This window comes from Urocitellus parryii, chromosome 10, assembly GCF_045843805.1.
Source record: "Urocitellus parryii isolate mUroPar1 chromosome 10, mUroPar1.hap1, whole genome shotgun sequence".
In the NCBI taxonomy this organism is placed as follows: Eukaryota; Metazoa; Chordata; class Mammalia; order Rodentia; family Sciuridae; genus Urocitellus; species Urocitellus parryii.
The window spans coordinates 93,246,478-93,261,236 of NC_135540.1; positions in this window are offsets into that span (position 1 = coordinate 93,246,478).

Sequence of the window (14,759 nt, forward strand, 5' to 3'; positions counted from 1 at the left end):
CTTTAATTCTGACATGTGTAATTTCATAACTTAAATGAGACTCGCTGGAGCCTTAGCCTGTTGATCTGAGATGAACATAAATCTAATGTTTTTACTGAATGCTTTCAGAATCAATATTTCAATAAAACGCAAGCGAGTGTAACATACGTTCCTGTCAAAGAAAAGCAGAGCATGACACTACTTAAAAATGGCATGAAAATGTTATTCTGATTCTTGTAGCAGGAGAGAGACACTCCTGTATTAACTGAATTCCACTCCAGTTAACACAAAGGTAACTGAGGTTTTTAAAGGGAGAACAACTAGGAAGCAAAGTGAGACAATAGGTAATTGAAAAGGGGGGAGATCAAAAAGGTTCTTCAGGATTTTTTGAAATGGAAAATTACAGAATGGGTAAGTGAAAAGTTTACTGAAATGGCTTGACTAGTGTGGGTTAGACATTTTATATTTGGGTTGAATCCCATTTGCTTGGACAAATATTCAACATGGCAGCTGGGGTCACCTTTATGGCTAAATTTTGGTCATGCATCTTAGCACAGGTTTTAGTCAAGCTCTTTGTGCAGCATGGAAATTTACAGTTCGGGCTGGGGTTGTGGCTCAGTGATAGCGCGCTTGCCTAGCATGCGTGAGGCACTGGGTTCAATTCTCAGGACCACGTATAAATAAACAAGTGAAATGGAGATATGTGTACAACTACAACTAAAATAAATAAATAAATATTTCTTTTAAAAAAACACATTATAATCAAGTGAAAAATAACACCCTAAAAAAAAGTTCTGGTAAACTAAGCAATGGAAAAAATACAGAAACAAAGATATGATAAATAACAAAAAGCAAAGAAAAAAATGACAGGTTTCAGTTTTAAAATGTCAATAATATTTTGAATGTATATATTAATTTAAAGACAAATTGGCTGGGTGGATTTTTAAAAAACAAGATTCAATCATATGATATTTACAAGAAACTCACTTCAATGTGACAATAAGTTGAGAAAAAATCCCATGCAAAGATTCATCAGTAAATACTAGGAATGGCTGTGTGAATATGAGACGAGGTAAAATGCAGTACAAAAAATTACAAGGAACAAGAAAGGACATTGCATAATGACAAATGTTTCAACCCAGTAAGGAGATAATGCAATCCTAACACCCAAACACAAAGCATGAAACAAAACCTGGTGAAGCTGAAATCAGCAAAAAATAACTCAAAAGTTATAGTTGGGGGGCATTTAGAGTCCACCCTCACCAACTGACCAAACCATCAAGCAGTAGAAAACAAGCAAGTAAAAAGAGCTGAATAATGTTATCAGGCAACAGGGTCTAACCAAAATTTATAGACCATTTCAACCAACAAAGAAAAATGCACATTCTTCTCAAGTGCCCATGGAACATTCACAAAGATTGAGATAAAATATAAGATATTTTATAGAATAAAAATTATATAATATATGGCCCTTGATAAAAATGGAATCAAACTAGAAAACTTTAACAATAAGACAACCTGAAAATCCTTAAACAATTGGAAATTAAACAGCACACTTTGAAATAATCCTATAGTAAATAAGTACATTTCAAATGAAATAAAAACAGTCATAGTACTGAGTTGATATCAAAGTACAACATATCAAAATTTCTCAAATGCAACCAAAGCAATTCTGAGAGGAAATTAGTGCATTGATCGTTTACTCTAGAAACAGAGGAGAGGCACCAAATTAATAATCTACTTTCTTATATGAAGAAATTAGAAAAGGAAGAGTAATTAAATCCAAACAATCAAGACAGCAATAATAAAGATAAGAGCACAAATCCATGAAAATAAAAGTAGAAGTATGATAGAAACAAAAATCTTGCTTTTTAAAAATAAAGTTAATGAAATTGAAAACATTCCAGCAACAACAAAGACAAAAGAGAGAAGATACAAACAACTAAGATAAAGAACAAAACAATGGGTATCATAACAACTCCTAAACCCACTATAAGAATAATATAGATATATATTATGTGAATAATTCTTCATTCTTAAATTCAACAACTTGGAAAATTTTCTCACAGATAACAAACTAGCAAGAGTCAGGTAAGATGCTATAGATGATCTGAATAATACTATAGCTATTGAAGAATTCACTTTGGAATTTAAAACTTACCTCAAAGGAAATATGCAGATACAAATAAATGTTCACTGAAGAATTTTATCATACAAATAAGAACTAGCACTCCTCAGTTACGTTTTTGTAGAAGGCCACAATATCTAGGGACAGCAGAGGAATGAAAGTAGTAACATTGTCCTGAGGTGAGGATTCTGTTGTTACTCAAGTTTAGATAACTTAAGTAAGGAAGCTTACACTAATTTTTTTTTTTTAATTGAAACAATTCCTCATGTAGCTCAGTGCTCATGGTCACAAGTCAATTAAACATCTGGCCATTTTCTTACTATGTAAATGGGTATAGAGACAAGGTCACACTTTAAAATCCTACTTTGCAGTTGTTCTCCCATAAAGACTTAAAAAGAAGGTCAGTTGGTAGATGTATCTTCACAAGATGAGGTGATGGATTTTTCTCTAATTGTTCTATATCTAGGGAATTTTAGTCTGGTATTTAGAGATATTAAAGGCTCCAAGGAACATAGATGTCCTCATCTTCCCAGCCAATTTTTCAAGACTTTTTGAGCAGCATATCATGTAGCTAAATGTTTAAATGCTGTACCAATTACAGGCATTTCTCTGTATTCCAAGAAGCAGTTTTATGTAATAGTTGAGTATTTGATTTGAAACTATGCCGCAGTCTGGCTGGGCACAAATCACGAGCCACTAAAGCAGGAACAAATTTTATTTTTTCTACTGCAAGAAAAAACCTCACACACGCTCCTGGGGAATCCTCCCGAAAAGCCACGAGGCTCCTCCAGCAACCCCCAGCCGGAAATATCTCCCCGGGAAAACCCTCCTCCTGCCCTTCGCCAACCAATGGGAACTCCCGGGGAATCCCCGTGAGAACTAAAAATAGCGCGAGAACTCAAAATTAGCGCTAGAACTCAAAAGTAGCGGCAGAGGCGGATATTAACGCCTTGCCTGTCAATCAATACTGTTGGCAAAATGCCAGGGGCCATACAGACTCGGCTGTGGCTCTCAGCATCTCCCCCCTTCTGTTTAAATAAACAACAAGTAATGTGGCTTAGGGACCGTGCCTGTTAGGTAGTCCAATTCAACATATGGTCCTTACCCGTCATTGGATGAACTGACCTCTAGGCGTCAGCCTCCTGTCTTAGGTTGGTACCACTGCAATCGGATCATACCCGTCACTGACTACCGGTCCAGCATACAGCCATACTTGTGGATAGGCCTTTGCACCAGTGGGGGGGGTGAGGTTTTTTGCCTCACCTCTGTTGGCCCCCAAACTTGTCCTTGGTGCCAATGGGGGGGTGAGGTTCTTTGCCTCACCTCTGTTGGCCCCCAAATTTTAGACCATCACTAGCTGAAGGGAGGAGGATATAATAAATGCCACGACACTAAGCCAATTGATGGCTCCTTTGAAAAATTGTACCACCGGTGACACCATCAGCAAAGATGCCAGCATTACCACAATTCGCTGCACCAACAGATAGTTCACAATGCATACAAGTGATACATAGTCCAGGCAAGTTGTGCAAGCAGTTCAAAGTAGAGGAATCTGTCAATATGTCCATTTCCTCCCAAAGTAAATCTACTCCTTGATTGAGCATTACTTGTTGAGTTATTATTCACTGATGCATCAGTTTATACAGTTTGTTGATAGCTACCGAAGAAGCTGTAGTTTGGTTTTATCTTTGTCTTCACCGGCACTGGGATGAAGATAGGAATTCTGGCAATGATGTAACATTCCAACAGGCATTAAGAAAACAATTTTTTGAACAATTTACATTATCCTGAACAGAATTATTAAATATAATGAGAAGGAAAGGTGAAAGCAAACAAACAGATCTGTTAACCTCCTTATTTGTTCACATATTAAAACAATTTTCAACAGCTGTTTACCCAATCTAAATTAAACCATTAAAATCACGTGAATAAAAAAAAAAATTCGGATCCATTTATTCATGAGCGCTCCTCATATAAGATATATGGACATACACACATACAGACATACAACACAAAACAGAAGTGTGCGCACATAACATACAACATATAAGACAATAATAAAGGCCTTGTAGCTTTACCTAGGTGAAATCTCCATTGCAATGTTTAAAAACTCCATAGTCAAAAAATAAAACATAGTCAAAAAACAAAACTGATCAGAAAAACATTAACCTAGGTTTGTATGAGCTCAAAAAATAAAATAGAACTTTATGATGTGGGAAAAATGCAATAATAAAATAGATATTGAAAAAAGGCACCGTGGTTAATCACTGTCGCAGATGTAAGAATAGCCAAGCTGGAGCTCTGGATATCAGCTGTTATGGATTTCAGTCAAATCATCTTCTTTTTCTGTAGAAATTGTTTTGGTTAACCTCTCTGGAATCCAAATCGGCTGCTGTTCTCCCTGTGGGAACACACAAACGGAACCCCGACTCCAGACAATAACTGGGTCGGGACCTTTCCATTGTCCTGTTAGAATATCTTTCCAAAGTACCTTAGGCTTATGTACATTTTTCGGATACATATGTCTTTCCGCAGCACTAAGTCCTGATGAATCCAAATTTAGAAAGTTTAGAGTAAAAAGGGTTATTTTAAGTTTATCTTTGGGGGATATATACCCCTTTCCAATTCCCTCTTTTTGCTTTAATAAGTACGTTTTAATAGTTTGATGAGCTCTTTCAACTATGCCTTGTCCCTGTGGATTGTATGGGATTCCTGTTATATGAGTAATACCAAAAGATGAGCAAAATTGTTTAAAAGAGTTAGAAGTGTAACCAGGACCATTATCAGTTTTTAACTGTTTAGGAACACCCACAGTGGCAAAATTTTGTAAGCAATGAGCTATAACATCTTTAGTTTTTTCTCCGGCATGAAGGGAGCCCATCAAAAATCCGGAAGAAGTATCAACTGTAACATGTAAATATTTTAATTTTCCAAATTCTGGCAAGTGTGTGACGTCCATCTGCCAAATATGGTTAGGTATCAGTCCTCTAGGATTGACTCCAAGATTAACTTGTGGTAAAAAGGTCACACAATTTTGACATTGTTTTATTATATGCCTGGCTTGTTCCTTAGTTATTTTAAAACGCTTTTGTAAAGTATTAGCATTAACATGAAACCTTTTATGAAAATTTGTAGCTTCTTCTACAGTAGAAAAAATATGTATATCATGTGTAGTTTTATCTGCTAAATCATTGCCCAAACTAAGGGCTCCAGGCAATCCTGTATGTGCCCTGATATGTCCTATAAAGAATGGATCTTTTCTATCCCAGATTAGACTTTGTATAGTGGAAAACAAAGAGAAAACAGTAGAGGAAGGGGAAATCCTACCAGCATCTTCAAGGGATATTATAGCATTAACTATATACTGACTATCAGAAAATAAATTAAATACAGAATCTTTAAACATCACAAAAGCTTGTAAAACTGCATTGAGCTCTACCTTTTGAGCTGATTGTTTGGGAACTAAAAATGTAAAAGTTTGATCAGGGGTAACTACTGCTGCTGTACCATTATTAGACCCATCAGTGAATATATTTGGAGCATTCACGATAGGTGTTTTTCTTGTCATTTTAGGAAAAACTACAGGATGCTTAGACCAAAAAGACAACAAAGGATTAGATGGTAAATGATTATCAAATGAAACATTTGATTTACACATGATTATTGCCCATGTATTTAACTCATTAGCTAACTCATCAATTTGCTCCATAGTATATGGAGTAATAATTTTATTGGGAGAAATTCCAAACACTCCCTTTGCTGCTTTTATTCCTTTCAGTATTAATTGTCCTACAGCCTCAGGATACCTAGTAAGAATAGTGTTAGGAGAGTAAGATAAATGTATCCACAATAATGGACCTTCTTGCCAAAATACTCCTGTAGGAATATTTTTTGTTGGTATTACAATGAATAATAAAGGCAAACTTATATCAATTCTGTCCAAATGCATATTTTCCATATATGTTTCAATAATTTTTAATGCCTTTCTTGCTTCAGGAGTTAATATGCGGGGTGAATTTGGATCTGATGGACCTTTTAGGATATCAAATAAAGGTCCCAACTCTCCTGTTGGTATGCCTAGATAAGGCCTTATCCAATTTATATCTCCCAACAACTTTTGAAAGTCATTAAGCGATTTGAGTTGATCTACTCGTATTTGAATTTTAGGTGGACGGACCATGGTTGAGGATAATAGAACTCCTAAATAATTAATTGGAAAATTTAATTGTACTTTATCTATTGCTATCTCTAGATTATAATTTTTTAACAAATTTGTAAGTGTGGCATAACATTCCAACAATGTGTTTTTATCTTTGTGTGCTAACAATACATCATCCATATAGTGAAATATTTGTAGTTCAGGATTTTGATTTCTAAGTGGCTGGATTGCTTTATTAACATAAATTTGACACATAGTTGGGCTGTTAGCCATCCCTTGAGGGAGCACTTTCCATTCATATCTCTGATCAGGACCTTCACGATTCAGTGCAGGGATAGTAAATGCAAAATGTGGACTATCCTCAGGATGAATTGGAATTGAAAAGAAACAATCTTTAATATCTATAGCTAAAACATACCAGGTTTTTGGTAAAGCAGACAATTGAGGAATCCCTGATTGAGCAGGTCCCATAATAACCATCTCATTATTAATGGCTCTTAAATCTTGTAATAATCTCCATTTACCAGATTTCTTTTTAATGACAAAAATGGGAGTATTATAGGGAGATACAGAAGGTTGTATATGTCCCTCCGCTAATTGTTGTTTGACCAGGTCATGGGCTGCTTGTATCTTTTCTTTAGTCAGGGGCCACTGAGAAACCCATACTGGTCTATCTGATTTCCAAGTGATTTTTATTGCCTCAGTGACCCCTTCTGAAAACCCAGTCCATGTCTATTTATTCTTTGATCTATTTGTATTGGTGCTGCTATACCTTGTTCTTGTTTTTCTAATCTTTTTCCTTTCCTAAAACCTTGTCTAGCCATAATAGTGGGTGCATTTTGATTGATATTATTTGTTAATGTCAAACCTAATTGATCTAAGACATCTCGTCCCCATAAATTTACGGGAAGATGATCCAATACATATGGCTGTATAGTTCCTTCACATCCTTCAGGATCCTTCCAATCTAAGACCATTGCACTTCTATGGGGATTAGTTGCCACTCCTAGGCCTCGAAGCGTTTGAGTGGCTTGTTGTAATGGCCAATGTTTTGGCCATTCTTGACGAGATATGATGCTAAGGTCTGCACCTGTATCCAGTAGCCCATTAAATTCATGTCCTTGAATATTTAGTTTTAGCATTGGGCGAGAATCTAAATTCAAAGACAGCATAGCCCAATCTACACCTGTGGAGCCTAAACCCCTGGAACCTCTTTCCATAGTAGTACTGGAAAATTTATCATGTAGGCTGGATATTATTAATAACTGTGCTATTCTATCTCCTGGTGAAATTACTGATATACCCTTTGGAGAACTAGCTATAATTTTTATTTCACCTTCATAATCGGGATCAATTACCCCGGGACTTATCATAAGTCCTTTTAGCGTAGAAGAACTACGTCCTAACAATAAGCCTACTGTTCCTTGGGGAAGAGGTCCTTTTACTCCTGTGGGAATGATTTGAACTCCCATCTCTGGAGTTAGTACTGCTCTGGCGGAGGCGCAGATGTCCAACCCTGCGCTCCCTCTGGTTCGTCTGATGAGAGATCGGATGGATAATGTGTCCTGGGTACTACCCTGATGGGGTTGCTGGGTTCCTCCATGGTTTTTCTGGGTTCCTCCAGTGCCCCGTACATTTGTGGTCGTGGGCCCCGGAGCATTGGGCCCCCCTGTCCGTTTTTTGGCAATGGAGCCTGATGCCTTTCTCCACGATATCATGGGTAACCACCTGGTCCTTGTCCATTTTTTGATAATGGAGTACCCTCTATGGTGGTTTGAGAACGGCATTCATTAGCCCAGTGTCTCCCTCTACGGCATCGTGGGCAAATATCTGGTGTTCTATTCCTTTGATACCTAACTTTGTTATACCTTCCTCCTATGGGGCAACTCCTTTTAAAATGTCCTGTTTGTTCACAATTGTAGCATGTTTTTGGCCTGGCATCTAAAGCCTGTTGTATTGCTGCCAAGACTTGTCCTTGTTCATTAATGTCTCTACATAATTTAATATATGTGTTTAAATCTTCATGTTTCCATGGTCTAATGACCTCTCTGCAGCAACGATTTGCTTGGTCATAAGCCAGTTGTTTTATAAATGGCATTGCTTGTTCTGTGTCACCAAAAATTTTGGAGGCTGTTTGAATAAGCCTATCTACAAAGTCAGCGTAAGGTTCATTAGGTCTCTGTATTACCTTAGATAGCTGACCTTGTAAATCTCCATGTCCTTGTAAAGTCTTCCATGCCCTAACTGCGTCTGCAGCAATCTGTGCATATACAGCAGGATCATATTGAATTTGTTGCCGCTGACCCTCATAAGGTCCTTTTCCTAGCAACATCTCTAGACTTCTTTGAGGGTAACCGGCTGCTGCATTTCGTCTAGCTGTCTCCCTGCAAAATTCCTCATTGGCAACCTTCCATAACAAATATTGTCCTCCATTTAGCACAGATCTACACATGCTAGCCCAATCTGCTGGAGTCATGTCCAAGTTAGTAATGGATTCGACCATGCTTACAGTGAAGGGTGCATGAGGACCATAGGTTGTTACAGCCTCCTTTAATTGCTTCACTGTTTTGAACTCTAACTCACGGTGAATTCGCTGCCCTCCTGCCTGCTCAAGTACAGGGCATGCTAATCTTTGAGGTCCTGTCTCAGGATCCCATCTATCAACTACGGGGGTTGAGGGGGTTGAGGGCCACTCAGCTATCTCCATAGGTGGAGCTGTTGGCTGAATTACGCCCTCTGGTGATAGATCGGTGTTAGTAGCAGCCTCCTGTTGTTGCTTCCCCCCTGATAGCTGTTTCTCCTCTAAGCTTTCTTCCTTTAAATTTTCTTCCTCTGTCTGACTAGCTTGAGAGACCTTCTCTTTTGCTTGATCTAAATTGTCTTTCTCCATGGTTTGAACCTCTAACAATTTATTTAACACTCTTTCAGTTTGTTTTTTACTAATTTCTAATCTGTTACAAAGATAACGCAACCCAAAAAGATAACACAAAACAAGACCGAAACAGAATGAAACAAAAATGGAACAAAAAATCGTTGTATCAATTTTCCTATTTTCTGGACATGTGCATTTGTGGTCTATTTCTATCTCTTCCTCAGGGGCAAACAACTTCAAACCTTGAGCCAACCATTTTTCCCAGTCTGCCTGAGAAAATTCTAGGGATAGGCAGCTTGAAACAAAACCAAAACAAATCAAAGCAAGAACATATTGTTTTTTAAAATGGTCACCCATTCTCTTGCCTTCCCTTAGGGGTAAGCAATTTCACTTACCCCGAAGCTTCAGACGTTCCCCGTCCGGGCCGCCAAATGCCGCAGTCTGGCTGGGCACAAATCACGAGCCACTAAAGCAGGAACAAATTTTATTTTTTCTACTGCAAGAAAAAACCTCACACACGCTCCTGGGGAATCCTCCCGAAAAGCCACGAGGCTCCTCCAGCAACCCCCAGCCGGAAATATCTCCCCGGGAAAACCCTCCTCCTGCCCTTCGCCAACCAATGGGAACTCCCGGGGAATCCCCGTGAGAACTAAAAATAGCGCGAGAACTCAAAATTAGCGCTAGAACTCAAAAGTAGCGGCAGAGGCGGATATTAACGCCTTGCCTGTCAATCAATACTGTTGGCAAAATGCCAGGGGCCATACAGACTCGGCTGTGGCTCTCAGCAAAACTATCTTTCCTGTGTTGAAATATATACTATCACTTATTCATTGTGAGATATTTCAGAAACATCTGAGTGTCCATGCTTCATTTCCCCTTCTCCAAATTAAGGGATAGAAATGCCCACTTTAGTAATTTGAAGTTTTAACATATCTCCTCCTTCAGCTCTCTTATCTAATAAATCTTAAAATCCTATGCATCCTTCGTTTTTCACAATATTTCTTATATCCAACATAACCTCTAAATTATCTTCTAATTCCACATAATCTTCCTACCTTCTGTATAGGAAGGTTTACCCACACAAAACTGCATTTAACTTACACACTGAAAACAATAATTGTTTCTCTTCTTTGCAATGAATTCTTTTTTGGTGGGGGGTGATATACTGGAGATTGAACTCAGGGGCACTTGACCACTGAGCCACATTTCCAGCCTAATATTGTATTTTTTTTTTTTAGAGACAGAGTCTCACTGAGTTACCTGGTGCCTCATTTTTGCTGAGGTTGGCTTTAAACTCTGTATCCTCCTGCCTCAGCCTCGAGTGCTGGTAGGATTATAGGCATGAAACACCATGCCCAGCTGCAATCATTTTATATATGTTAAAAGTCTCTCATTTTAGCCGAAGCTTGCAAGCTCACTCTGCCTTCTTCCTCTTCTTTCTCTCCTCTCTCTACTCTCTTTCTCACTCTCTCTTCTGTGCTCTTCCTCTCCCTCTCCCTCTCTGCCCTCTACCTCTCCTCTGCTTTCTGCCTCTCCTTTTCTTCCCCTTCAGGCATCCCTCCCAATAAAATCTCTTGGTTGAACCTCGGTCTTGGATACTTTAGAATAATCTAGACAGCCAAACAGGCTCATCTCCAAGAAACAATGTATCATTATAATGAGACTTAGATCACATGCCAATGTCTGACTCAACTACTGGCAAGATTAAAGAATCACCCATATTCCATTGAGGACGACCTTGGGGCTGGGGTTCATGCCTGCAAAGAGGAAAGATGGATACCTAGACATCATTAAGTGCTGTTTTTAAAAAGAAAGAAGGAATGGATGCTGGTCTGAACATTCTAGGCAAAAATTCACTTGGCTTCAACTAAATAGCAAATGCCATCATTCGCTGCTGTTTTGCTACCCATTTCTCAAATCTCAATTAAATGTGATGACAGTTTACTTGCTAGAAAAACAAAGAAAAGTTATTTTACAACCAGAGGTCTTCACTCATTTTTTGTTCATGGACTTGGCAAGTGGGGTCAAAACATCCATTACTGAGGCTGAGTTTTAATTTAGAAGGTTATTACCAGAGTTGACTAAATAATTATAAAATAATTTATAAGTGCAAACTGCAACAGACATGCATAGTAACAGAGAAACATATACTTTGGGAAAGCTTGCATAACCTTCCTAGGCACCTAGGAGTGATAAGAATTTGTCTTTTCTCTGCAATTATTTTCTGCATTAAAAGCTCAAATAAATGCAACAAAAAATGAAAAAAAAAGTCTCTCAATTGCCATTATGATACTCTGTTCACATGTTTTCTATGATTTGTATTTATGTTTAAGTTTGTTTACTTCCTTGTTTACTATCTGTTCCCATACCTTCTTTTCATCCTCACCCCAAAACACAAAAATAAAATGGAGATTTCAGCAGAGCAGGTGACTGGTTTTCTTCACCAAGGGATATCCAGTAGAGCAGAGTGAACAGTATATGATTAGCATTAAGAAGAACTTTCTTGTGTCAATAAAAATAGGATTGGCAGAAGCAAGATGCCCAGTTAAATTTTAATTTTATATAAAAAAATCTTATTGGTATAAATATCTCCCATGTAATAATGGTCCCTTTTCTGAATTCTCAATTTAATTGTGTTTCTTGTATGTTATCTGAAAACATTAATTACAGATGTATAAAATTCCACCAGGGATTTTATTATACTTCTAATATGGCTACAGTCAATTTACCCAGCACAGACAAGAGAGAAATTGTAATTTTCCATAAGTCGCTCTTCCTAAAAGTCCATGAAATGAACTTGCTTTTGTTATTTTTATGAAGTCTTCCCATATCTGTTTTTCCAGGTCTCTCCCTCAGATTCCCTGTAAAATTTCTTTTCCTTCTCTATCTTACAATCATTTTGTCATACGAAAATCTTTAAATTTGAGCCCTTTATATTCACAAATGTGAATGCTAAGAAGACACAAAGACATCACAATAATCCCCATTCAGGCTCCAGAGTAAGTCTGAAGGCTAGAGTCTATCCTCATCTCCTAGTTGAACAACTATTCCCTCTCTGGCAGCCCTGCCCAGCATTCCTCAAATCCTAACCCTGCTTCATACCAATGATCCTTGACTCCTTGTCTCAGATTATTCTGGCTCAATCACTTTTTCATTTCATACTTTTCTTTGGCTGAGCAATATTCCATTGTGTGTAATGTACCACATTTTTTTTTACCCTTTCATCTGTTGAATGGCACCTAGTTTGGTTGCATAGCTCAATTATTATGAATGGAGCTGCTTTGAACATAGATGTGGCCACGTCACTATAGCATGCTGATTTTAACTCTCTTGGGTATATGCCAAGGAGTGAGATAAATGGGTCAAATGATGATTCCATTCCAAGTTTTCTGAGGAATTTGGATTTGAAGTCTTACCTCATTGTGGAACTTGCCCCAGCATAATCCTTCAGTTCCCAGCCTTATCAATTTGCCCTTAGCCTATAGACAACCACACTAAGGACTGACACCCTGTGTGAGTGTAGAAGATAATGGAAGAAATATGAGGCCTTAAAGAGGATTTATTTATCCTGAAGTGCCTTGAGGTCTCAAGAGAAGACCCCCTAACCTGGCAATACTTCAGAAGTATTTCACTGAACCCAGAGAAATAAGTGAACATTGAAAACTTGAAATATTCTTCACAGCATAAACAACAGACTTGGGTTTCCCATGGGAAAAATTAGAATATGCAAAGAACATTCAAATTAGGAAACTGCTTGAAACAGAACCTTTTCTAACCAGCACAATGCTCTGTAGATATAGTTCAAAATCTTCAAAGCAATTTTTATCTTCAATGTAGCCATCTCTCCAGAAAATAAACAAGTCCAAGCAAAGCAGTCAGTGATAACATTCGGCAACTCCACAGGCAGTTACGAAATGATGAGTTTGAACTATACACACACAAACAGGAAGGTCCTGCTGTCTCCAGAGCTGGTAGAACCACAAAGCCCAGAAAAGGAAATGGAGGAGGGTGATGACAAAACATGATCGTGTGTGTGTGTGTGTGTGTGTGTGTGTGTGTGTATGTGTGTGTGTATACATATGAAGAAACTACTAGGTAATATGGTAATATCTTGGGCTATTTATAGCCCAAAGAGAACCCCAAGAAAATGTTATAATTTTTCTGAATTAATGTCACAAGAAAAGTGAATATACATCATTCATTTTAAAATCACAGGACAGTTACTTTAAGCAATCACCTATAATCTTAACCTTAATATCTTAAACACAGATATCTATTTGTTATATGTTCATTAAAGTTTTAACAAGTGACATGAGACTGTACTTCAGGTGACATCTGAGCAACTTTCATATCATTTTTCCTAGGTAAGTGTGATACTCAAAGTAATATTGCTGCATTTTCTAATAGAGTTCAGGAACATGATTTGCTAAATGATTCAACTGCTATTTCTGCTAATTTCAGTAAATTAAGATTTCCTCTTCCTACATTGGAGCTCTTGATAATTAGTATGAAGAGTTGAGATTTGAGAAATAGTTGGTTATAAAAATCACAAGATTATAGTGATTATTTATCAATAAAAGGATCATTACTTTATTCACACATCAAGTGTCTTACATGAAATATACAATTCAACAAGTTCATTTGAATTCTGTTGATTGAGTGCTATAAATGAACAATATTTAATATTTTAATGCCCACAGTGACACTTTTATCCAGATTTATTTCAAGAATTTTCAGTGCAGTGATATTTTCTGAATAAAAATGCTGCTACATTGGTCTAAAAGTTACCTCTGAATAAGTGAAGACAAGAATAGAAAATGTCTGAAATTAAAGATGTTATGGAAAATCCAGGATGTGTTATTACTAACATTCATAACTTTCTTTCCTTATAATGAATGCTGTGTTTAAATCTGTAGCACTAAAATTTGAATGCGATTTATGGTTTATGTGGCTATTTACACGGAAAAAAGTAAATCTAAGACAATGAAAACATGCCGCAGTCTTGGCTGGGCACAAGATCACTAGCCACTCACAGCTTTGTAGATTCAAACAGCAATTCTTTATTCCCAAACTCACACCGGCCTCCACACAAGTTCAGAGGAAATCTAAAATCTGCCCGCACAGTTCACGTCCCAAATACTTTCTCAATTCCATGAGAACTCAGCGGGAACTCAGGCAGCAGGAACGCCCTATTCCCAGCAGCAATAAACTTAAACCTGGAACTTCCCTAAAACCACATTGTCTTAAACCGGGAACGCCCTAAACCCAAGGAGCGGGATACTTCCTCAAACCTGCAGGATACACCTTAAACCTGGATCCACCCTCGTCCTTGAGCAGGGTCACCTTTCTCAAACACACATGCAAGGTCACAGCGGATTTTCAAGGCAAGTCCATTTAACATGGGGTACGCTTGGCAAGGAAATTTTGATGCGTCATTCCTACTTGGCAATGGCCCTCAGCAAAAAAATAAGACAGAAAAATTTGTGTTTATTTGATAGGTAGGCAAATATGTAATATTCTAAGTTACAAATAGAAAAAGTCTAAATTATTTTTGGAATTTTAAACATAAAATATGGCCTTCTAAAATTTTAAAATTTGATGCAAACAACACTTTTGAAATA